Raw genomic sequence first — 25749 nt, 5'->3', positions numbered from 1 at the left:
CTAATGTCTGTAGTCTCGTCTCATACTTTGGAAGCCTGCTATTTACCCCTTTCAGTTGTAAAAACTGACTCTTGATTCCTACCCTTTCTTTCCTATCTGCTAACCAGTTACTGATCCATGAGAGGGAGGGGTTTGAGCCGTCTGGAGTAGCTCGTGACTGTGAGTGGCAACCTCAGGGCAGACTGTTGAGAAGCAGGGCACAACCCCCAAAATGGTTGTACGTTCTAGACTGAGATTTCACCAAGTGTCAGATACTGGATGATGTGCCTTTTATGACTTTTTAAACCCAAACTTGCGATTTGGGGATAATTTAAGCGTTCTGTGCAGAGGACTAGAAATACTTTTATTAACCTGTAGTTTAGATCATTTTAACATTCGCTGGAATCACAGTTTTAAATCTGTTCTTATCACTTTAATAACTGATACTTCCTCTATCTCAGGACTAGCTATTACACTGATTTTTGGAATAGGGAGACGGAATAGCAGCTTCCTCCATCCACTGCACACAGCGCCCGTTATTGCGGCACTGAACCTCCAGGAACGGTGGGCCTCCTATGGGGAGAATATCGTGGTTGAAGAGCAGCGAAGAAAAGTCGTGTTGTCTGTGTTACCATTTGGTTTGTACTAAGAGTATGGTTTCGAGTCATCTGTGACTCTTTCATCAGTTATTAGTTACATCTTATGATTAAGCCTCTGAGTTGAAAGGCTGCTCTTGCAGATTTTACTTTGTCGTTGTTTGTAGGTCAGTTAAACAGCTGCTTTCTTAGTCTATTCTGTGTAGGTTCTTAAACTGCTCTCTTTAGTATACCTTCCAGAATTAATGGCATGGTTTGGCTGTTCTTTCCTCGTCTCCCCACAGAAGAGAAAATTTCCATCCCTTTTCCCATTGGGAAAATGCCACCCTCTTAACCTAGGAAACAGTCTCTGTAAATGTTTTGCCCAGACGAGGGCTACTTCATAGGAGCAGAAGAGGAGGAAGGTTGTGGCCCTTTGAGTCACATTCCTAGCGTGACTCAAGGACATAAATTAAAGAAAAAAACAGTGTCGGGGCGGTATGCGAGCTGCTCGGGGCAGCAGGTCAGGGGGTGGGTTTTTGTGGAAAGGAGGAGCGTACAGGGAACTGTCTCTTTTTTTCTTTCTTTTTTTTTTTTAACAGAATTGTGTGTCAAGGGTTCTTGCTTTGAATTCTTCCACTGGAGTCATTTTAGGGAAGTGAGCCTCACTTAGAGTGACCTCGCTACGGTGTTCGTTGCGTGGCTGAGTGCCGCCCGAGGTAGAAAGCGGTGGGGGCAGGGGGTGTGCGCGTGCCGCAAAGCCCGAGCATCGCTTCTCGGCTCTTTGAGCTAAGATCAAGCGTAGTATCTGTTCTTATCAGTTTAATATCTGATATGTCCTTTATTTGAGGACTGTATGTTAAATTGATTTTTGGAACAGGGAGTTGGAATAGGAGCTTGTTCCATCCGCTCCACGCATCAGCCTGGTATTGCAGTACTGCCGGGCACGGTGCATCTCCCCCAGGGAGAACATACTGGTTTAAAAAAAACAGATCAAAATTCTTTATGCTCTGTAAAGCTCTGTGCTTCTCGGCTCCTTGGAGCTAAGATCAAGTGTAGTTGAGCTCAGGTCAAGTGCGACAGACCTTAACTTTGCCATGTGCGTGGCTGAGTGCTCGCCCCGGCGAGGTAGAAAGCGGTGGGGGCAGGGGGTGTGCGCGTGCCGCAAAGCCCGAGCATCGCTTCTCGGCTCTTTGAGCTAAGCGCAGCTCATGAGACGCTTAATGGTCTCGGACACTATCCGCTGGTCCAGAGACATTTACACGGAGCACGTCACCGGCCACCACCAGTACCAGGAGTGAGCGGGCGTGACTCTGTGCACCCACAGGGGGGATGGAACCTGTGGACCCCCCCGTTGGACTCTATCCCCTAAGCCATGAACCCACCAAACCATACTCCACCATGTGAGGGTTGTCCCAACCCCATTACTCAGCCTGCTTATTCGTGCCCATGACTATCTGTAACCTGTTTGTATGAGTGATGTACCCTCACCGCTTACTTGCTGTACCTTGAACTGACCCACCGTATACCCCGCATTGGGGACATGACAGACTATGTATATGTATGTGCTGCCTAACACCAAAATGTCAACATCCCCCCCCAATCTGTATGTAACCCCCAATGACACAATAACTGACGCATCAAACACTTTGTATCGTTTATTTTAAATATTCTCTAATAAAATTTAAATCTGTTCTTATCAGTTTAATCTCTTTTATTATGAGATACATACTGAGGGGACCTAATAATGTCCCATAAGACAGACCCTGGGGCTCCTAAACCACAGCCCAGGGAGCCACCCCCTGTCCAGGAGACCGAAGACCCCGGGCCCCCGGAATTCTCTGGGCGGCCCTGCGCGGAAGAGTCCCTGCCCCAAGCCCCGCGTCCCAGCTGCTGCTGCCCGGGGATCCCAGCCTGCCCGGCTGCGCGGCCGATCGCTGATCCCGATCTGCTGGGGACTCTCCCGTGCCCCGGTGGCTGCCTGATCAGCCCGGGAGCCCCATGGCGTACCTCCGCTGCCGCTGCCCCGGGATCTCAGCCCCACGCCCGGCTGCCGCCACCTGATCGCCCGGGAGCCTCGGCGTGCCTCTGCCGCCGCTGCCCGGGATCTCAGCCCCAGGCCCCGGCGGTCGCCGCCTGATCGCCATGGGAGCCCTCGGCGGGCCTCCGCTGCCGCTGATCAGGGACTCCTGCTCGGCGCCCCGGCGGCCGCTGCCCGAGCCGCCCGGGATCCCAGCCCCACGCCCCGGCGGCCACTGCCCGAGCCGCCCGGGGACCCCAGCCTCGCGCCCCAGCTGCCGCTGCCTGAGCCGCTGGGACTCCCGGCACGCGGCCCGCTTGCCGCTCCCGGGGTCCGCGGCGCCCTCGCGCCGCCGCCGCTGGGGCCGTCGGGGCCTCCTGCCCCGCGCCCGACCGCCAATCCCGGGAACCCTCGGCGCGCCTCCGCCGCCGCTGCCCGGGATCTCGCCCAACGCCCCGGCGGCCGCTGCCGGAGCCGCCCGGGGACCCCAGCCCCGCGCCCCGGATGCCGCCGCCCGGGCAGTCCGGGAGCCCTGCGGCGTGCTCCCGCTGCCGCTGCCTGGGCCGCTGGGGACTCCCGGCCCTCGGCCCGCTTGCCGCTCCCCGGGGTCCCGCGGCGCGCTCCCGCCGCTGCAGCTCGAGCTGCCTGGGGATTCCTGCCCGCGCCCCAGCGGCCAGTGCCTGAGCCGCTGGGCGATCCCGGCCCCGCGCCCGGATGCCGCCGCCTGAGCGGCGCGAGGAGCCCCGCGGCGTGTCTCCGCCGCCGCTGCCCGGAGACTCCTGCCCCACGCCCCGGCGGCCGCTGCCCGAGCCGCCGGGGATCCCGTCCCCACGCCCGGATACCGCCGCCTGGGCGGCCGAGGAGCCCCGCAGCATGCTGCCGCTGCTCGTGCCACCGGGGGACCCCTGTCCCGGCACCGAGCCCCAGCTGCCGCCCCTGCTTGGGCTGCCCAGGGACTCCTGTTCCGCGCCCCAGTGGCCGCTGCCCGAGCCGCTGGGGGACTGCCGCCCCTCGTCCCGGTTACCGCTGCTGCCCTGGCAGCCTGGGGTGACCGGCTACGTGCTCCAGCCGCTAACGGCTGAGCCGCCGGGAATCCCTGCCCCACGCCCCAGCCACCTGCACAGCCTGGGGAGCCCCGCTATATGCTCTGGCCGGAGCAGCCAAGGGATACCTGCCCCACGCCCCAGCTGCTGCACGAGGGGCTCTGCTGCAGGTTCCTGCTGCCGCCCCTCTGGCCGGGGATCCCTGCCCCCTGCCCTGGCTGCCGCTTCCTGAGCGGCCGGAGGGCCTCGCGAAGTGCCTGGGCAACTGCCGCCCCGCCTGTCGGGAGACTCCTGTCGGGAGCCCCAGGCGCCGCCACTCCCCAGAAAGTTAAGCAACCAGCACCCACAACCTCTACCAGGATAGCATCCTGTCTAGGAACAACTCACTGGTCAATAGCTGGGGTGTGAAATCCTCATTTCTTTGTTGTTCTATCACTGTAGTCCCCACTTTCCTATTGCTAGTCTGTATAATCTCTGTCTGGTTCTGTGATTGTTTCTATCTGCTGTATAATTAAATTGTTGGGTGTAAACCAATTAAGGTGGTAGGGTCAGGGGCGGCTCTAGGCACCAGCGGGCCAAGCGCCCGCTTGGGGCGGCATCCTGGGGAGGGCGTCATTTGGCTCCGGTGGAGCTCCCGCCGTCATGCCTGCGGCAGGTCCACCGGAGCCCGGAACTAGCGGACCTGCCGCAGTCATGCCTGCGGCGGGTCCCGTCTTCCCGCGGCTCCGGTTGAGCTCCCGCAGGCATGACTGCGGCAGGTCCGCTCGTCCCGGCTCCGTGGACCTGCCGCAGGCATGCCGCGGAGCTCCACCGAGCAAATGACGCCTCCCAGGATGCCGGAGCCGCGGGAAGAGGGGACCCGCGGGACTGGGAAGGCGGCGCAGCGCTCCGCTGCTGCTTGGGGCAGCCTACTTTGTAGAGCCGCCCTGGGTAGGGTATAAATGGTTAGATAATAATGTTACAGTATGTTAGGATTGGTTAGTTACATTTCAGTAAAATGAGTGGTTAAGGTATAGCTAAGCAGAACTCAAGTTTTACTATATAGTCTGCAGTCAGTCAGGAAGTAAGGGGGGGAATGGGAATGGGAATGAGAAAGGGGGTAGGAGAATTAGAATTATGTTTTGCTAAGGGAGGGAATAGGAAGAGGGAATGGGAACAGGGACATAGGCAAGCCTCTGTGGTGTCAGAGCTGGGAAGGGGGATACTGAGGAAGGAAATTGGAATCATTGATTGCTGGAAGTTTACCCCAATAAACATTGAATTGTTTGCACCTTTGAGCTTCGTGTATTGCTGCTCTCTGGTCACGTGAGAAGGACCAGGGAATGGGAGGATGATGGGATAAACCCTCTAACAAGTACGTCTTTCAGGGTGTGAAAAACCCCAGAACCAGTATAATTAAACTGACCTAAGCCGTGGTTAGATAGTGCTAAATGAAAGGAAAGATTGTTCTGCCAATGCAGCTATCACAGGAATGGAAAACCCCTCCCCTCACTGAAGCAACTGTCTACTCCACTCAGCCACAACTACTTGTTGTACAGCTGCTGCACTACACCATGATTCTGTTCTCACAAAATTGTCACTTCAAATTGCTCAGATCAGCTCCCCCAGCACACTCACGGTTGTACATTAGTGTAAGTGTGTCCATGGCTGAACAGCAAGAGTTCTTGCCCATTTCCTTCCAGCTGTAGCATGATTAGTGTGTTTGTGGCTAACAACATTGCTATAGGTTGTTGTTCATTCCCACACTGACAATTCAGACAGTCCCTTTCCTATTCCAATCTCCACCCTATCATTCCAATACCAGGGGTCAGGATCTCTCTGGGGCACTGAAATGTTTCAGGGGGCTGGTGCATGAACTCAGCCTTGCATTCCATCCCTGATGTTTCATGGACTAACAACAGCAGCAGACAGAAAGAGCGGAGCCAATATCTCCTGGCAGGGATGCAGGTGGCCACGTCGCCTCTCTCTGACCATTGCCATTGCAGGAGAGAAGGGTTCACTGGAATCAAATGCCCTGGCTCAGACCAGAGACACAGGGAGGTTTTGCTGTTCATGGATCTCTGCAAATGAAATTGTGTCTCTGTGTGAAATTGAGACGGGAAATGAAACGTCCACATGTGGCCCAGTGCCCTAAGGAATGTGGGTGAAGGACTCTGGCTGAGAAATTATTTAACAGGAATTTGTATCAATTTATTGCCCTGATTAAAAGCTATGGCTAAAAGGCAGTCACTGTTGTTAGTACTTGAACCTGCGTGGAGACACCTGAGTGGGTATCAAGTCCATTATCTTAACGAGGGATAGTGGATTATTTTATCAAGATCCAAATTTCTTGGTCAAGGTCTAGTTAATGTCTAGATGCCAGAGAAAATAATACACTGATGATAATAAGGAGAATATAGAAAGATTTTGCAGTCACTATAGGCATAACTATGACGATTGTCTCGTGTTTCACTCTTTATATGTGACACCACCACTGCCTTTCCCTTTAGTCTTCTAGTTAACAAAGGTAAAACTAAACATCACTTCAGATACAAGGGAGCATTTGTGTTCATTCCTGCTAGCTACACAGGGGTTTGATGTAGCTGCTTTCAATCCTCTGGTTCTGCTGGGATAAGTAGCATTTCAGGCTGTCACTGAATTGAAGAAGGAGATCATTTTTTGAAAGGTTACGCCTCCTCTTAAAGGTATTTGTCTGGCTGGTAGCCCTGGATCCCAGGTCTCTCCTGAGGGAAGAAAGTTTCTGTGCAAAATACCAAAACTTTTAACAGAGAGGAGGGAAAGGCGATAGCCACATGATGGAGCCAGTATGTACCACAACATGGTTCTTTTATGTGGGATGACTCTGAACACTGACTGATCTCCACTCCCTTGGATTTGAAGAGATGTTTAGTTGTGCACTTGGGAACATATAAGGCTGACGCAATTTTATGGATGGTGACACTAGGACTGAAGGGTTATTTAATGTTGTAGAAATTGTTAAAAACACTGAGCTTAAACTGGAATTGCCTGTTATTAAAGGCTGGTTTCCCCATGTCAGTTCCATAAGCTCTGCTAGAAACACCCTGGCTTCTCTCCTGCCTCGGTGGGAACTGGAGGGAATCGTCCCCTGCTGCCCTTGGCTCCAGGCTGGTTTTTCTGGGGAGGGGACGTGGTATTGATTTGTTTGCTGTTGAGAAGGGAGCCGGGCCAGTTCTCAGGGAACGAGAACTCCCAGCATCTTCCCAGCCCAGCCCAGGCTGCTGCCCTGTCCCAGCCTCTGTTCCCCTGGGGGCCCTGCATGTTTGACTCTAGAGCAGGCCGGGAGCAGCAGCTGAGGCAGAGGACAGCCTGGGCCGGGCAGATAAGAAGGAGTTTAGCAAGCAAAAAAGGTAAAATGGCAGGGGAGTATTACCTTGGACTCGATGGCATTTCTCCATTGGTCTGTCTGCTTGGGGGCAGGGACAATAACACGTCCTGCTGCATTCGTTATTTCAAATGGCAGTTTAGGATTTTCATTCTCACACACGGTGCACAAAGCAGGACTCAACCTTTGACGTCAACTAAATGAGCTGCCCACAGATTCTAGCAGCCACAATGAGCATTTGGGTGAGAGCTCAGACCTGCCCCTGTCCCAGAGGGAGGGTGTCATCTGTGTGGGGATTGGACCACTGACCTATCAGCTCTTAACTCCCAAATGCTCAGTAACTCTATTATCAGTGCCTGTGAGTGTTATTTAAACCATAAGGAAAACCACACTGGGCTAGACCAAAGGTCCATCTAGCTCTGAATCTTGTCTTCTGACAGTAGCCAATAGCAGGTGCCCCAACAACCAGGCACCACTGGGAGTTGAACGCAGGATCTACTATTTACGAAACAGGTGCTTTAGCCAGCTAAGCCATGGTATCTGTAAGAGACTAAAACACACTGTCTGCCCACACCTGACTCTCTGCCATTGCTACCAGGGCCTGACAAGCTTTGCTTGTCTTTGGATTCTCCAAAGCAGAGGAGCAGGTGACATTTCCCTTACAAGTTGTGTGTGAGTGAATCTTTGGCCAGGTCTGCACTACAAAGTTGTTTCAGCAGAATTATATTGCTCAGGTGTGTGAAAAACACAACGCTCTCTCGGTTGGCAGCTTGTGGCTGGTGCACACACTGCAATGCCACGTCTGGCGACAAAACTGCCCTGTTTTGCTGACAAAATAAAATGACTTCGATGAGAGGTCTAGAGCTTTTTGCAGCAAACTGAAAGTAACAGACTAAATTCTGCTGTTCATTATACCACCACAACTCGCCTTCTCCAGTATCCCACAATGCCTGCTGTGAACTCGCCTGCCCTGCATTCCTGTTACAGAGCCACAGGCCCCTCCCCTTTCATTGCTCTGGGAAGTTCTGAAAGCTGAGCTTGCTGCTCTGCTCCGGCAGCCAGGAGCAAATCACTGACGTGAATGCTGCTCTCTCCCACACTGCGAACACAGAGCAGGGTGGTGGGAACTTCCTGACAGTGTAGGGGGACCACTGGCATCCGAACTGTGACATGCCCATGACACCACTTCCCTCGAGGAGGCTCTTACCTTCTGAACAGGGACGGCTGTTTTCTAGTAAAATCACTAAAGGGAAGGAGAAAACTCGAAAGAGGTTCCTCCTGGCGCTCACGTGCCTGAACCCGAATACTCTCTCAGTCCTCAAAGAGAGACCTGGAGAAGGAGATTTGCTGAAGCAAAGCCACAGGGGTCTCTGAGGTTTCCCTGGCCCCTCGCCCCTGTCCTGTCTGGCTGATGTCAGCATCTCTCTGTGAGGTCACCACCTCCCCACCACCTCTGACCAATAGTCTGAGGTCCTGCAAAAGGCCTTTGTGATGTCACTGCCACACCCCTCTCTTGCTGTGCTAATGTCCTGCCCCTGGCCAGGCACTGTGGAGGTTTGAGCTACTCCCTGTGGATCACCCCACTCAAGGAGCATTCGTTCTAGGCAGCAAGCCGGCTAGACAGGAAAACATCAGACGCTGCTCCCAATGCTACACTCAGTTTTTCAGAAATTAGTCAACTTTATGGCCAGAAGAGACCATTAGAGCATCTTATTTGACCCCCTGCATATTACAGGCCTCCTGTATGACACAATAGCTACTTTTGGGCAAACACATTCCAGAAAGGCATCTAGTCTTCATTAAATGATATCAAGAGATGGAGAATCCACCACTTTCCCTAGAAGACATTTTTCTCCAGCCCTCAGAACATTTGGTGGCTCTTTGCTATTGAACGAGCTCAACCTGTTTAGCTTATCAAAAGAAGATTGAAAGGTGATTTCACTGAAGTGTTGAAGGGCCTTAATGGAGAGAAAAGATGGGGTATTAAAGGGCTCTTTAATCGAGAAGAGAAAGGCATAACAAGACCCAATGGCTGGAAGGTGAAAAGAGACAAATTCATATATTACATCTAAGGCACAAATATTCAACAGCGAGGATGATTCACGACAGGAACAAGCTCCCAAGGAAAGTGGTGGATTCTAATTCTAATTCCTTATGAATATTCTGTGTGTTTGTGTGTGCAGGGGAGGAACATGCTATATGCCCAGAGGACTTTATTCCTCCAGCCTGCAAGGACAGAGGGGATGTCAAGGAGTTGCTTCTTCAACCCCAAAGGCCCTTCTTAGGAAAGGCAAAATCCTGGAGAGAAAGAGTAACACTGAGCAAGACTCCAGAAAGACAGGCTTTTATTATCACAGTGAGAAGTTTTTCATCTGACCAGGGACTTGAACCCTGGACCCTCAGATTAAAAGCCTGATACTCTGCCAACTGAGCTAGCCAGGCTCACATAGGAAAAGTACAACTTGGTGCAGAGGTGAAGCTAGTCAAGAAAAAGCGAGACGGCCACAATAGGGGAAACCTGCTGCTCTCTCTCTCTTCCCAGCCCTGGCCTGGCCTGGTATTAGAGCTGGTTAAAAGACGGAAAATATCGGCATCTACCAGCCATTCATAGCTGTACAAGACTCAGGCACAATACAGAGGTGCCCATCTGTAAGTGCCAAATGGTTGGATTGGCTAATGCAGCCTGTAGACATCCATGACACACTGGGATATACAGCCAAGTGTCCATCACCATCATTATTTCAAAGGGATAATGATAATGGTAGCAAGGTTCACAACTGACTCAGCAGTTGCATACAAAGGTGCATGTTTGGCAGCAAAGCGGGGTGTGTGGGGATACGGCGCGGCTGAAGTGGCAAAGCGGGGACACGATGTGGCTGGAGTGGCAAAGTGGCGGGGACAACACAAAAACGGTGGGGCTGGAGCAGCAGAGCTGGGGGCGGGACACGGCACAGCTGGAGCAGCAAAGTGGGGGTGGGGACAACACAAAAACGGTGGGGCTGGAGCAGCAAAGCAGGGTGGTGGGGGGAAAAACAACGGTGCAGCTGGCAAAGCAGGGGAAAAACAAAAAAAAACCCTACAGGGCGCCCAGAACCAGTGGACTCCCTGTGCTGCAGAGTGCGCGCCCGGTCTAGTGGGGGCGGGGGGAAGGGGAGGGAGTGGGGGGGAGAGAGAAGGGGGGCGGCCAGCGCTTCAGCGGGGCACTCACCACGCAGCCCCGACCGCCACACTGCCTGGTACCCTCACTCCTTCTCTAGACTAACCAGTCCTGATATACTGTAACATGGTTATATTCCACCTCCTTCACTGGTTACACCCAACAAAATTAAATATACAGCAGACAGAAACAATCACAGACCCAGACAGAGACCATGCAAATAAACATACAAAACAATACAGAAGGGAGGATTTCACAACTACATCTATACAGACATAAGGGTTTTCCAGCTGTGTCTATTGATAAGTGAGTTCTTGCCAGACAGGATGCTACCAAACTAAGTTTCCCTTTCTCTGGAGGTGATGGAATATCAGGACAGGATTGTATTCCTCACAGCCCAATAGCACCTTATTTCAATGTGACTAGTTGGGAATGTGTGAATGTGACCAGACACTTCCCAGCTTATGGCTGCCTTTGCTGCTTAGCCGAAGAACCAGGCCTCAGACTGTCACAGTAAGAGAAGGCCATTACACAGACAGACAGTGATTTTTTATTCTTTCTTTTATATCTTTATAACTAGCTAAGTGATAAAAATACACCTAAATTCTTAAAGTACAGGCCTTTGCAGACAGGCCTGAATCTCTGTATCCTAACAGTCCTCGAGGTCAGGCAGCCTCTGGGTAAGGGGGTGGGGACTCAGATCCTTCCCTGGCCAATTCCACCAGGGTCGTGTATAAACCAGGGAAGTTTGCCACAATAGCCAGACCAGATGCCCCCTTTACACTTGTACTCTGTTGTCATTGCTTCTCTCTCTCCCTTCCCCCCATCTCTGCTGCTCCCCCTCTGGGCTTTCTCAGCACCTGGCCCCACAGCACTTCCTGGCAGCCAGAGACTGCGCTATCTGCACCTGCTCCTGTGGATGTGGCCTCTCTCCTGATTGCTGAGGAAAGGAACCTTTCCAGGAAATGGCCACAGCTTCTGGGAATCCCTGTGTGGCTGTGAACAGAGTTTGGCTCCTGGCACACAAGGCAACTTAAAAGCTGGGTACCTAGACAGGGGCTTCAACCCCAGGCCCTCAGATTAAGAGCCTGATGCTCCAGCAACTGAGCTACCTGGGCGTGTTGAAAAACATCTTCACCGTTCACCACAAGAGCGAGCAGGCAGGCAAAAGAGAGGCAAAAAAAGTCCCAGGAACCCCTCCTCTTTTTCTGCACAGCCACTGCCTGTCAGCAGGATTCCTCCTCCTCTTCCCTCCTGTGCCTCAGTGCGACTAAATCTCCGCACCTAGACAGCCGGTCCGTCCGCTGCACCCCAATCCCCCATGCCTGAGCCTCCTGCCAAAGCCCGGCACCTGGCTCCAGAGAATTAAGTCTGTTGTCTCGCTGGAAACTCGACTTCTTGTGCCCAAAGAGTCTCGGCCCCCCTCAGCAGATGACCTGAGAAACACAGTGTCCGGCTTTTCCAAAGAAGTGTTTAGATCCCCTCATCATGTGGCCTAAAGGATAAGGCATCTCCCTGTGGATCGGATGATTCAGGATTTGAGTCCCCTCGTGGTTGTGCTCACTTTGTGCTGCAAGTCCTGCTTTCTTCACAGCTGGAACCTCTTCTTGGCCGCTCAGGCCAATGCTCTGGCTTCAGCTAGAGCCCCGGGAAGGAGTTGGGGGATGGGTGTCACAAAGGCTGGGGCATGAGCCCCAGGTGCTTCCAGTCTCGCCTTTGCCCTTCCTGACTTGCCAAAGAAACTGGGCGGCTTCACTGCCAAAGTCAGCACCATGAGTGGGAACGGTCAGAGGCCCCACCAGGGGGCTGGCCCTGCTTTCCTACCCTCTTCTGATGTTGGCCACAGAGCATCAGCAGCCGCCCTGCATGTTGGTCTGTGGGTGGCCTTCAGTGGGGGTTTGGCATGGCAGGGAGCAGCCTGGCCAGGTGTCTTTGTGGCTGTCTGAAGGCCACATATAGGCATGGTCCTGCTCTTGCCCCACCCTCAATTGCTCTGTAGCTTTTAAGCCTTCCCTTGGAGCTGTCAGCACCAGCCGCCTCTGCTCTAGGTGCCCAGAGGAGGAGAGGTGCTGGGCTCCAGCCTGGGACTCTGCCACCCTCCTGCCTAGCCCTGACTATGAAGCCTGGCCCTGACACTCCTTCCTTCGAGCGCCATGTGGGCAAGAGGAAAAGCACAGTAGCAAGTGCCAAACTTGTGGGCATCAGGTGAAGCCATGAGAATCCCAACTCTCAGGTGTCAGTAGCCAGTTCTAGAGCCCTGACCCACTGCAGCCGTCCCACCCAGAGACCTGAGTCACCCAACAGGATGGGAAAGACTTGTTCTTGTACAACAGGAGACAGGGAAGTTGAGCCCTGTGAGCTCCAGGGCTTTACCACAAACCAACACAAGGTCCTACTGAGATCTGAACTCAGATTGCAGGATTCAGAGTCCTGAGTGCTGACAAAGCCCAGAGGGGGAGCAGCAGAGATGGGGGGAAGAGAGACAGAGAAGCAATGAGGACAGAGTACAAGTGTACAGGGGGTTCAGGTCTGGCTATTGTGGGGAACTTCCCTGGTTTATACATGACCCTGGTGCAATTGGCGGGAGAAAGGATCTGAGTCCCCACCCCCTTACCCAGAGGCTGCCTGACCCCAAGGAGGCTCTTTCTACTCTGGTGTGTGGCAGAGACCTCGTAACCCCAACAAGGCTGGGCCCAGGAATCCTGGGGGGTTTGATGACCCCCGACCTTGTCATGATCACTTGAACGGGGGCTACAGTGTCTCCACTCTGGGCACTTCCCTGACCCACTCCTCATTGCATGTGCTTCAAGCAAACACCATTTACTACCCAGCAATCAATGTAAAACACAAGGAAAGATGGGAAAGGAAAACACGTCACCCTGTTCTGTGGCGCAGGGAGATCACAACCAGCGTCTCTGGAGGGTCAGGGCAGGTCACAGTCTCTCCCTCACATGTCCCAGGCCTCCTCCCCAGGCCCTGGCTGTGCTGCAGGGACACCGCGGGCTGGACACTTGCTCTGGCAGTGGCCACGTGCTCTAGGTGACAGGCCCTTGTTCCCAGTGTCAGCCCCATGTAGGGATATGATCCCCACCCCAAAAGTCTGGCCTGCAAGATCTCTTGACTGGTGGCATCTCCTTGCACTGGGCCTTCTGCCCAGGGTCCCCTCGCTCTCCCACGCTGCTCACTGCACCCACCTCCAGCCCCAGTGCTGCTGCGGCTCTGCCTCCAGCTCCCTGGGCTGCTCCTCTGGCTCCGCTTGCTGCAGCTCTTCTCCCCGCACAGATCTGCTCCCTGGGCAGCTTCTAGGGCTCGTGCTGCTGCGGCTCAGCTCCCAGCACAGATCAGCTCTGGTTCTCCCCGGCTGGTGCAGCTCTGCTCCCCGGCTCTTCTCAGGCTCCTGCTCTCTCCTTAGCTCCGCCCCACTCTGGCCCAGGCAGTTCCAGCTCCCACGGAGGATGGGACCCCCTGGCCTGGTGACTCCCTCATTACACTTCCTGGCCTGTCAGTCCGGCTAACTTGGAGCTTTGGCCTCTCCCCATTGCCCAGGGACTGTCAGTCTCAGGGTCCTGATTTCTAGGTGGCCCTTACCCTTCTGTTGGGACTGGGAACTAGCCAATCAAACCCCCACTAAGTTTTAGTAAGGGGCCAACAGTCCCTTACATGAGCCAGCACCGTGAGGGTCACCAATGTGCAGAGAAAGCAGCATGAGCTGGTCTCATGGTGTAACCGGCAGCACTCAGGCCTCTGAAACCTGCAATCTGAGTTCAAATCTCAGTGGGACCTTGTGTTGGCTTGTGGTAAAGCCCTGGAGCTCCCAGTGCTCAACTTCCTGTCACCAGCTGTGCAAGAGCAAATCTTTCCTCCTGCTGGGTGACTCACCCACTGGAGCCAGGTCTTGGGTTGTGATGGCCAAAATTGGTTGGGACTCTAGAACTTGTTACCCTGATGCCTGTGGTTTGACCAGGTGCTTGGGATTCTTGCTGATTCACATGAGGCCCACAAGTTTGTCCATTTTGCTTGCAGACACATGTTACCTCTTGTCCACCTGGCACTTGAAGGAAGGAGGGCCAGGGCCAGGCTTCATAGTCAGGGCTAGGCAGGAGGGAGGCAGAGACTGGAGCCCAGCCCCTCTCCTCCTCTGGGCACCTGGAGCAGAGGCAGCTGGTGCTGACAGCTCTGAGGGAAGGCTTAAAAGCTACAGAGCAACTGAGGGTGGGGCCAGAGGAGGAGAGGACCATGCCTATGCATGGCCAGCAGACGGCCACAAAGACACCCAGCCAGCCTGCTCCCTGCTATGCCAAACCCCCACTGAAGACATGCTTAATCCACTTGCTGATCAGGAGGAAAACTTGTCAAAATCTGTGTGCGAGGAGAACCTGCTTGGCTCGGAAGGAGCGAGGAAAAAGAGCCAGTAAAAAAATAACTTGTGAGCAAGCGAAAAGAACGTGAAAGGCAGAGAAAGAAATAAAGGGAGAGAAAAAATATTAGAAAAAGAAGGAAAGAAAGCAAGAGCGTGAAAGGTAGAGGGGAAAAAAGAAAGCAAGAACATACAAGCTAGAGAAGGAAAGGAATGAAAAAGAACGAATGAACCACAAGCGCTAGTTGAAGCTGGAATGGGAGAGTCAGAGAAAGGACAGACTGACCTGTTAAGCAAGGTTGCACCCCAGATTCTCCATGTTGGGGGCACAGGCCTCCCATTTCCATCCTGGCCCTGCTTGGGGGGACCATCCATAGGTGCCTATTGGCACCCCCATGCTCTGAGGAGGGGGCAAGCCCCCCCATACCCGCCCCTCCCCAATCATGACTCCCTTCCTGCACGCTCCTGGGAATGGGGGAAGGGGGGGAAGGCGTGTGCTGAGCAGCACCATGGGTGTCTCTCTCTGGGGCGAAGGAAGAGGATATTTTTTGTACCAGAAGGAAAGAGCAGGGGGCGGGGGCGTTTGTGGAGCCGGGGCGCACACCAGAGACAGGAACTGAACACAGCCCAGCGTGAGCCCAGTGCCAGTTGGAGCTGAGATGCCCGCTCCTGGAGGACCATCTCCAGAACCTACCTTGATGGTGCCGTCCATCACCGCTCCCACATGGAGCTTCCCGCCTAGACCTCCCTGGACGAGGTGAGGTGGTGCATTGGCAAAGGGGGCTGTTTGAGCAGGGTTCTGTGTGTGTATCTAATTTTAGGAAGTGAAGTCACAAACTGCTGGGGGTGGTTTCCTGTTGGTGTGAGCTTTTTTTTTTTTTCCTCATCTTCTTGTTTTAGGGCTAGGGCTGGGTGGCTTCCTGCGCTGCCGTTGTCGAGGGCAGCGGCACAAGGGGCTCAGGGTGGAGAATCGGTGGGGGGGAAGGGTGCACGGAGGTCACAGGGATAAGAATCACATTTAGCCCTTGCACGGTAATGGTGGTGCACTCACGCACTGCCACACCTTTTAGTATCATGATTATTTATCTGAACAACAGCAGCACCTACAGAGACCGGGGCAGAATCAAACCCCGCTTGTGCCAGGGGCTGCACAGACACAGAGACAGTCCCTGCCCCAGTTGACATTAGGCCCCGTTGGGCCAGGCGCCGCCCAGACACAGCGAGAGACAGGCCATGCCCCAGAGAGTTTACAGGCGCCATACCCAAAAAGTGGGAGGAGAAACAGACCCAGTGTCACACAGCAGCACTAAGAGTAGAACCCAGGAGTCCTGGCTCCCCAAAAGGGCGGGAGTGGGGTCTAGTGGTTAGAGGAAAGGAAGATGGGTGTCAGGACTCCTAGGTTCCAGTCCCAGTGCTGGGGTTAGAGTGGAGTCTCGTACGTTAGCAAAGGTGGGGCAGGGAGCCAGGACTCCTGGGTTCTTCCCATCCCCCCCCCCCGAACCATCTTGCACAGCAGGAGGGGGCTGGGCAGGAAGCGGTGATGGGGTGAAAACTACCAAGAAATGCAAATCCTAGAAGGAGCCTGTGCCAGGAACCGGGTGGTACAGAAACCACGGCCCCATCCCCACCTCTGATCCCCCCTTGGCTGGCACTGGATCGTGCCCCCTATGCCCCCAATCTGCCTCCTGTGAGCCCTGGGGGGCAGGGAATAGCCATGGTGCTGGGCCCCCCATCCAATTGAAGTATTCAGTGTCACAATGACCCAAGGTGTGTGCCCAGAATGGGGATGGGGTGTGTGTGGGGGGGTGGATGGATGGATTTCTGCATGTGTTTGTATATGTGTGGTTTTCTGCAAGGGTTTTGTGGGGGGGGTGTGTATTACAGCTGTGGGTGTTGTGTTTCTGGCTGTGCAAGTGTGTGTGTTCATGTGGCTGGATTTGTGCATGTGTTTGCATCTGTTAGCAGTTGTGTTGATGTTGGCTGGATTTGTGCGGGTGTTTGTGTATATTAGCAATTGTGTATGTGTGTGTGGCTGGATTCATGGATGTGTTTGTGTATGTTTGCAATTGTGTGTGTGTGTGTGCATGCTCTGCTGCTCTCTGCCGGTGCAACAACCGTTTCTCTGTATGTCACAGCCCCCATACCGTCGACCCCGGTGGTGATTTCCCAATGTTACAAGGGCTGGCCGGCCTGACCCTTCTCCCCTCTGCGGAGTGTGGCGGGGGCTGCAGCTCACCCCCTGGGGGCAGGAGTGCCAAGGTGCAGGGCACTGGGCTCTGATGCACCTGGAGAGCAGCTCAGGTGAGGCAGGGCAGGGTGTGTGGTGTCCGTTCTGTTGCCTGGTGCTGGGCCATTGCACAAGCCCCAGCCATGCCGCACAGCGCACCCGGAGAGGGAGCAGGGGGCCACGCAGACGATCCAGCACGAGGGGGAGAGGATGTGTAGTTGGGGGGAGGAAAAGCCTTGGGCTGCACTGGGGGAGTGCAGAGCAGGGGTGACACCCCAAAAACCTGCAGCAAAGGGATGGACAGGTGGGGTGGGTGGATAGAAGAGGCAGTGAGACTAAAATCTAAAAGGGGCGTGTGGGGTCTAGTGGTCAGAGCGGGGGGGGGGGCGGGTTTGGTGGTCAGAATTCCAGGGTTCTATCTCCAGCCCTGGGAGGGGCGTGGGGTCCAGTGGTTAGAGTGTGTCGGGGGAGAGCCAGGACTCCTGGGTTCTCTCCCTGGCTCTGACTCTCTCGTGCAATCCCTCGGCAGTTACCCAACTCACCAGCTTGTGTGAGTGGGGGGCTGGGGCCGGGTTGTGACACAGCCCAGAGTCCCGTACTGCCCCTTTGTTACCCACCCCGGGGCAGGGTGTGGGATGGCCTGGGAGACCCGCTAAGAAAGGCACTTCTGGTGGGTTTGTGTGTGGGTCACGCTGCCCCCAGCTGGATAGACCCCACTAGGTCAGAACCAGTCTCAGCCCAGGTCAGACCCTGGGAGCTCAGCCCCCTCTGTCGCCACGGCCATGTCTATTGGTCTCCTGGAAAGGTGCATTCTCATTGGTAGCTGTCCAGTGGCAGTGAGTTCCACAGGCCTCGGCACACGCTATATGGGGCAGGAGGTCCTTGTGTTGGGAGCAGTGGGAATGAACTGTGTGCGGTTGTGTCTCTGAGCACAATTGCGAATATTCTGGGGTGTGTGTGATTGTGAGTGTGGCTGGGGGTGTGATTGTTTCTCTCTTTGGGGGTTGGGCTAGCATGCCCCTCTGGGTGTGTTGTGTGTGAGTGCTCTTGGGATTGAGAGTCCCTTTCTGCGTCAATGTGTGTGTGTGTGTCAGTTGCTGCAAGATACAAAATCCTGCAAAGCCACCACACGTGTACACACACACACACACAGAGTGTGGCTCAGCCCCACCAGCAGGGGGCAGCAGGGACACACACGTCTCTCCTGGGCCAGCTTGGACAATTTCCCATCACGACCCGGCACAGTGCTGGTGCCCCCACACGGGGGTGGGCAGTGACCGGGCGGGGGGGCAGATGTGCTGGATTCAGAAGGAAGCACTTTGGGAAAATCAGTCAAGGCCCTTAGCAGAGCTGGGACACAGACCCAGTGACCCCTGCACCACCCTGGGAGGGGAGTGGGGTCGAGTGGTCAGAGCAGGAGGGGGCTGGGCACCAGGACCCCTGGGTTCTATCCCTGGTCCTGGGAGTGGAGGGGGTCTAGAGCAGGGGGACTGGGGGCCAGGACTCCTGGGTTCCATAGGGGAGACTGTTTTTCCCTGTGCTTCCCTCCCTAGAGATCCCAGCCCAGCCCCCTAGTGGAGAGTGAGTGGCAGCGGGGGAAGTTGCTCTCCCACTTCAGAAACATGATTCAACCTCCCCTCCACCATGGGCTGTGACATCATGGACCTCCCCCTCCCTCCCCAAGGCAGACAGTAGAAGCCCCGCCCCCCCAGAGAAGGGGGGGGTCTAGTTGCACCCACAACAATCCCACTCATGGTTGCAAAGAAACCCCCACAGCCCCACAAACCACTGCTAGGACAGGATCTGCTGCTTTCTTTTCACCAGGAGCTGCTCCCCGCCAGGCACCACACCCCATTCACACGCCTTTGGTCAATATGCAGCTCAGTAGCAATCACTGCCCCGAAGTGACTCCGGCGCAGGCACCCACAGCACGAACTCCCCACACCGGATTCTGTCCACACGCAGAGAATTCTCTCCGCCGGGCTCCTTCGGTTCCTCTCGCTGCTCCCCGTCCTGCCGCCAGACACTGCTCATCTGCATAGCCCCGCCCATGGACACGTGACACCTACTGTCGTTCTGGTCTCCAGTGAATGAGTTGCCCGCGGGGAGTGAGCCCGTCAGCGCACGTCACAGCCCCAGCGCACGTCACAGCCGCCGGGCGGGGATTGTCTGTGAGCCCGACGCTGGGGGCGGGGCTTCAGGGAGTGACCCAGCCCCATCGCCAGCCTGGGGCTGGGTGCTATTGGGGGACGGTATGACGGGTTGGGGGGAGAAGGGGGGAGGGAGAGACCCAGCCCCATAGACCCCTAGAGGCAGCGGGATATGGGGGGGCAGGAGAGGGGATGGCAGAGGAAAGGCCCATCTCCATAGACCCCACCAGAGGCAGGAAATGAGGGGAGAAGGAGGGAGAGACCCAGCCCAATAGCCCGGTTGGGGCAGGGGATACGGGGGTCAGGAGGGGAGAAGGGGGATTAGCAGAGACCCAGCCTGGGGTGCAGGAGAACTGGGGTGGGGTGGAGGGAGACATGTGGGGTGGGGGTGGGTGTGTGTGAAATGTTGGTCCAGGGAAACTGAGTCACTCCCAGGACATCATGTGCAGGGGAGCACAGGGCAGGGAGAGAGCCCCAGCCCCACAGAGGCCCAGAGGGATATTGGGGGCAGGGGAGGGGAGGGCGGGGAGAGAGACCCAGCCCCGTAGACCCCCTAGAGGCAGCGGGATATGGGGGGGTAGGAGAGGGGATGGCAGAGGAGACACCCATCTCCATAGACCCCCAGAGGCAGGAAATGAGGGGAGAAGGGGGGAGGGAGGGATCCCGCCCCATAGACCTGTAGGGGCAGGGAGCTATTGGGGGCAGGAGGGGAGAAGGGGGGTTGGCAGAGACCCAGTCCGGGGTGCAGGGAAATGGGCTGGTTTGGAGGGAACTGGGGAGGAGAAGAGACACAGGGCAGGACACATGTTGGGACAGGGAAACTGACTCACTCCGAATACATGGGGAGCAGGGCAGGGCGGAGGCAGATCATGCTGGTCCCACGGTAATTTCGGGGGGTTCTGATTCCCCACTCAGCCGGGGGGCTCCCCTCTGGGCTGAGGAGCCCTGGGGTGGGGCGGGTGCAGGCAGTGGTGAGCTGCAGCCGGTTCGCACCGGATCTCGTGAACCGGTTGTTAAATTTAGAAGCCCCCTTTAGAACCGGTTGTTACCTGTGGGACAAACTGGTTCTAAAAGGGCATTTAAATTTAACAAGCGCTCCCTCCCTGCTGCCCGGCCCCAGCTCACCTCAGCTCTGCCTCCACCTCCTGCCATGAACGCTCCTCCTTGCTTCTCCTCCCCCACAGCTTCCCGCGAATCAGCTGTTCGCGCGGGAAGCCTGGGAGGGCTGAGAAGCAGGCAGGCTTCCCCGGCCCAGGAAGACGACGCTGAGGTAGGAAACTAGGGGGGGGTGTGCCCCGGCTGGTCCCTGGCCGCGACCCTCCCTGGCCACCCGGCTCCGCCCCGACCACCCGGCCGCCCTCCCCGCCCGACCCTCCCGGCCACGGCCGCGCCCCAACCCCGCATTCCCGGCCCCGCCCCTGCCTGGCCACCCGGCCCCGCCCCCACCCCCTCCCCGGGGCCCCGCCCGGCCCCGACCCCCCCCGGCCCCGGCCGCGTCCCCCCCCCGCCCCCGCGTTCCCGGCCGCGACCCTGCCTGGCCACCCCCGTCCCCGGGTCCCCGCCCGTCCTGGCCCCGCAACGACCCTCCCGGCCCGGCCGTCCCCCGCGTTCCCGGCCGCCACCCTGCCCGGCCACCCGCCCCATACGCTGGTCCCCGCCCGACCCTCACCGGCCACGGCAAGGCCCCGCGTCCGTCCCCGGCCGCGACCCTCCCGACCCCCGAACCCCAGGCTGCCCGGCTCGCCGCACCCCCGCCCGGCCCTGCCGAGCCCCACCTACCGAGATGCCCGGCTCTGGACACGGCCCCACCTCCGGCCCAGCCTGGCTCTGTGGCTCCAGCCGCCCTGCTGTTTTGCCAGGGGCTGGGCCCGCAGCACGGGTCTGGGCGTGGCGGCGGCCCCGGCTGCCCGGCTCCAGCTCTGGCCGCAGCCCTCCTGGCTCCACCCGGCCAGCCACCTGTCTCCGGTCGCCGGGCTCCCGCCGCATCCTCCGGCTCCGGCCGCGCCACTCCTGTCCCGGCCCAGCCAGGTCCAGGCAGCGCGGTAAGGGGGCAGGGAGGGGGTGTTGGGGAGAGGGTAGGGAGTTTGGGGGTGGGGGTCAGAGGGCAGGGAACAGGGGATTGAACGGGGCCAGTGTCCTGGGGGCAGTCAGAAAGGATCAGGGGTTGGATGGGGCGGTGGAGGCAGTCAGGGGCAAGGGTTCCAGGGGCAGTCAGGGGACAGAGAGAAGGGGGTTGGATGGGGCAGGGGTGCTGGGGTCCATCAGGAATGAGAGGAGGGGTTGGATGGGGCGGCAGAGGGTACTCAGGGTACAGGGAAGGGGGTGGATGGGGCAGGGGTCCCTGGGGGGCATCAAGGAACACGGGGGGTTGGTTGGGGCAGGAGTGGGTGGGGGGGCATGATTCCTCCTGGGGTGAGGAGGGAACCGGTTGTTATGACTTTGGTAGCTCATCACTGGGTGCAGGGGCTGTGTGTGTGTGTCAGGCTGGGGGAGCTGCCTGGGCAGAGGGGCTGGAACCAGGGGCGGCTCCAGGCACCAGCACACCCAGCGCGTGGTTGGGGGGCAAGCTGCAGGGGGCTCCGCTGGTCACCGCGAGGGCAGCAGGCACCCCAGCCCCTCCCCCACGCAACCCCCCCTGCCCCACTCCCCTCCCAGAGCTGGGGGAGAACCCAGGAGTCCTGGTTCCCAGCCCTGCCCCTCCCCCACTCCCCTCCCAGAGCTGGGGGAGAACCCAGGAGTCCTGGCTCCCATCCCTGCCCCTCCCCCTATTTCCATATGGCTCCATCCAACAGCCCCCCTCCCCGGTGGGGAGAGACGAGGCCAAGGGAGACGCAGGCCGGGGGCGGGGGCGGGGGGGGCCCGGCGCTGCGGGGGGGGGGAGGGGCAGGGCCGGGCCACGACCCCGGGACACGCGAGTCGCCTCAGGAGCCGGAGGGGGGCGGGGCCGGGGCTCCCTGGGGGCGGGGCGGGGATGAGGAGTTGCATTGGGGGGAGGTGTCAGGTTGACCCAGGGACCCGCCCTCACCTGGGCTGGAGAGGACGGAGGCGCCCCGGGGCAGGCTGGGAGTTGTAGTTCCTGGCTCGTCCCAGAGCGGAAGTGACGGTCGGTTGCTCAGACAACGCGCCCCTCCCGGTGCACACTGGGAAGCGTAGTTCTCTCTCTCTCTCTCTCTCTCTCTCTCTCTCTCACACGCGGCCTCTATTGGAGGAGGGGCCGTAACTCGTCACTTCGCCGCGCCCCTCCCCGCTCCCTGATTGGCGGAGAGAGCGCGGGACAGAGACTCGGCGCGTTGGGGGAGGCCCCGGTTCCCTCGCCCCGAGGCTGCGCTGCCCCCCCCACCCCGGGCGCGCGCTGCGGCCATTGGGATTCGAATCCCGCGTGAGCCCCCCTGGCTCCAGGCAGGGGCGTCCCGTTACTTGGATGTGGGTTTCCAAACTAGCTGTGGCTTCAAGGGAGATGATGTTGCCATTTGCGAGGGCTGATCATCTCTCTGGCCAGGAGTGGTGTGTGCTCCCTAGCAGAAAGTTGGATCCATGAGGGTGACTCCCTGTTCTGAGTTTCTTTCTTTCTCCGAGGTTTCTCTCTCTGTGTTGGCCAACTCACACTCAAACTCTCTTTCTCCTTTCATGGACACCTGTCATGTTCAGTTGCCTTCATCCTCTTCCTCTGCTCCTCCTCCCCCAGTCTCCTATGGGCTCAGCTGGGTCTATCTGCCCACGGGCAGGGTCTCTGCTGTACTGGGAAGGATGTGTCCTGCCTGCCAGGATAAGGGGGTTGCTCCTCCCACCCCCTATCTTCAGGGAGACCTCATTGCTGTAACTGGGTCACAGCGTGAGTGGCCAGTCATGTCTTTGGGGCTGTGGGGTCTGAGACTGAGAGGGGTGGGCTCGCAGTCATGGCTTTGGGCACAGGGTTAGAGATGCCCAGAACCCCCCTTATCACCCGCTAGCTCCATTACTGCATCACCCAAAAGCCTCGCTCAGGGTCCACTATGCCTCCTTGTGCTGGGCACTGCAGGGCCAATCAGAGGGACAGCAGGACGCATGAGGAAATAGATGAATGTGTGAGGCAGATGGGTGAAGGGGGGTGTGTGGCATACATTGGGGACGGATGGGGGGTTGAGGGTTGGACGGACAGCGGGACAGATGGAGAGCTGCAGGGACGGATGGTGACATCACAGGCTGGACTTGTGATGGGTTCAGCTCATGGCCGCTGGCCCTGTCATCTCCTGCCCCCATCTGCCCGTCTGACTCTGCCCCTGTCTCTCGCAGGCAGCACTCAGCAGAGTCTGGCCCTGTCGTTACACTGGTGCCTACATCCAGTGCACACCTGTGTGTTATGTGCTCCTGGAGAGCTCAGGCAGGGACAAGCATGCGGCTCACGGCTGCTGAACCAGCTACTCCAAAACTGCCACAGATCTCCCCCTCCTTGGGCAGCAAGACCCTGGCCGGGGGGTTCCCTGTCCCTCCTCGCTGCCTGCTCAGCACAGAGACCGAGGTCACCTGCCTCCACCCAGCCTCTAGCTGGAGCTGCTCCAGCCCCGAATTGCTGGTATCCAGCCTGGCCGGAGTTGGTGCGATGTCCTAGCAGAGTCCATTCTTTCTCCCCTGTAGATGACTATTTTCCCCACTGCAGTTAGTTGCTCTTTCTCTGCTTCCCCATAGCCCCTCCCCAGTGATACTGACCCCTGCTGGCCAGGCACGGGAGTGTCCTGTAGGTTCCTTCTTGTAGGAGCAGAGACTCCTGGTGGCGAGGGGCAGCAATGCCTGGCTTGTATCCCCCCTAGCATTGCTGCAGCGACCCCTGGTGGCCACTGAGGGCAGTTGCCTATGTGACCCCACCACTGCCATTGCGCCTGTGAGCGCTGGTGGGTAGGTGAGGCAGGGCCCTGTATGTATATCAGCCATTGGGGCAGTGCCCTCTGCGTATCCCACTCTCATCTCGGTGACTCGTGTTGCCCAGGTGGGGCAGTCCCCTATGTGTATTTACTCCCCCCAACCCCTGCATTGGGCCAGTGAGCACTGGTAGCCAGAGGAGTCAGTGCCTGAGGTGTGTTCTTCACCTCCCCCAAGGTGGCAGGGTGCCTGGGTGGCCGTGTCAGGCAGTGCCCTGGGTGTCTTCCAACCCCTTTGTGGCAGTGAGCCCTGGTCCTGGTGTGTGTCACTCCCCCATTAGGGATGTGCACTGGAGGCCAAGTAGGGCAGTGCCCTGTGTGTAGCCGCCTCCCTCTCCCCCCCCCCCCGAGGGTGACCAGATAGAAAGTGTGAAGAATCGGGATGGGGTGGAGGGTAATAGGCACCTACATAAGAAAAAGCCCCAAATATTGGGACTGTCCCTATAAAATCAGGACATCTGGTCACCCTATCCCCTCTACCCCTGTGCCAGGTATGGCAGACACTGATCCCTGGCATCCCCATGGGGCAATACCCTCTGTATATCCCCCAATTGGGGCAGTGACCCCTGCTGGTCAGGTGGGGCAGTGCCCTGTGTGTGTGTCCCCTATTTAGGTAGTGACCCCTGGTGGCTAAGTGAGGCAGTGGCCTTTGATTTCCTCTTTTCTCCCCAGCCCCCTCTCTCTCTGGGGTAGGGCCCCCAGTTGGGGCACTACCCCATGTGTATCTCTACTAATTGGAGCAGTGACCTCCCCGTGGTGCCCTGGTGTGGCAGTGCCCTATTGGTATCTCCCTCCCCCTCTCCCCACACCATTGTGGTAGCGGCCACTTCAGGCAGTGGCCTGTTTATCATCCCCCCACACCACGACCACCACCATTGCAGCAGTGCCCCCTGTTGGCCATGTGCAGCAGTGCCCTGCATGTATCCCCCCCAACCATTGCTGCAGTGACCCCAGGTGCCCAGTTTGAGTAGTAGCCTGTGTGTACCTCACCTCTTGGGGCAGTAACTTGTGGGACCAGCTAAGACAGTGCACAGTCTGTGACATCTGGGGGCCACGGAGGGCAGTGGCCTGTATGTACCATCTCCTCTGGAGCAGTGACCACTGGTGTCTTGGTGCTAAGATGCAGCCACCTCTGGGTTACATGGTGGGGCTGTTTACAGGACAATGGGGACAGGCCCCCCCGTTCCAGGAAGTAGGGGAATGTCTGGTGTTCAGGGCAGAGCGTTCCACCTTCTATTGAACTGTGATGCTCTGAGCACCTTTCCCCTGCATGAAGAAGACCCTGTGTGGCTCCAAAGCTGGTCCAGTAACAGGTATCACCTCACCTGCCTTGTCTCCCTGGTATTCTGGCCAGTGTCCAACTTCCCCTTCGCTGTTGGTCCTCAAACCTCCTCCAAGCACCCCCCCTACCCAGTCCCTTAAGCTGCCAAACTTCCCCTGGAGCCCAACCCATGGGGGGGGGCATCCCACCTGAAAACCCTACGGCACCATGGGAGTGGTCATGTCTCCTGCTTCCATTTCCTGACAGCCGCTGCCAGGCCCGGCCCAGACTTCCCATTTCTGGTGCGAGTCCAGAAGCAGATGCTGCCATGAGGCGGTGCTAGGAAGGGTGGTGCTGGTGTCAGGAGAAAGCAGGAGGAGCAGGTGGGGTCTGTGCTCCTGCGGGGAGGTGCTGCCCTTGCTGTGAAAAGGCCCCGCCATTAGGGGAGATGTCATCTCCCTGCCCTGCCACGCTCTTCACCAGCACCTGCTTGTCACGGGAGCAGGGCTGGCTCCAGGCACCAGTATAGCAAGCAGGTGCTTGGAGCGGCCAGTTCAAAGGGGCGGCCCGTCCGGTATCGGGGCAGCACGTGGGGCTGCTTTGACTCCAGACAGATCCATTCTCTTTCAGAACAGCCTTTCTCTTTCCCTCTGTTTCACTCACTGAGGTGTTGGAGTAAATACTCCCCTTCCCTCTAGTCTCAGACAAACACTAGTATTAACTGTTTGCTACTGATGGGTTT

The 25749-nt window shown here is 57.4% G+C and overlaps 2 non-coding genes across 2 annotated transcripts; both read left to right on the top strand.

Moving 5' to 3' along the window:
- The first annotated feature begins 362 nt into the window (after window positions 1–362).
- On the top strand, window positions 363–554 carry LOC120389504. Its single transcript, XR_005590976.1, has one exon. It is a non-coding gene; the product is annotated as a U2 spliceosomal RNA (small nuclear RNA).
- Window positions 555–1322: 768 nt separating this feature from the next.
- Window positions 1323–1514, top strand: LOC120389481. Its single transcript, XR_005590955.1, has one exon. It is a non-coding gene; the product is annotated as a U2 spliceosomal RNA (small nuclear RNA).
- The last annotated feature ends 24235 nt before the right edge of the window (window positions 1515–25749 follow it).

This window comes from Mauremys reevesii, linkage group 23, assembly GCF_016161935.1.
Source record: "Mauremys reevesii isolate NIE-2019 linkage group 23, ASM1616193v1, whole genome shotgun sequence".
NCBI lineage: Eukaryota > Metazoa > Chordata > Testudines > Geoemydidae > Mauremys > Mauremys reevesii.
Note: the sequence above shows the minus strand (reverse complement) of the source record. Positions and strands in the feature narration are given on the sequence as shown.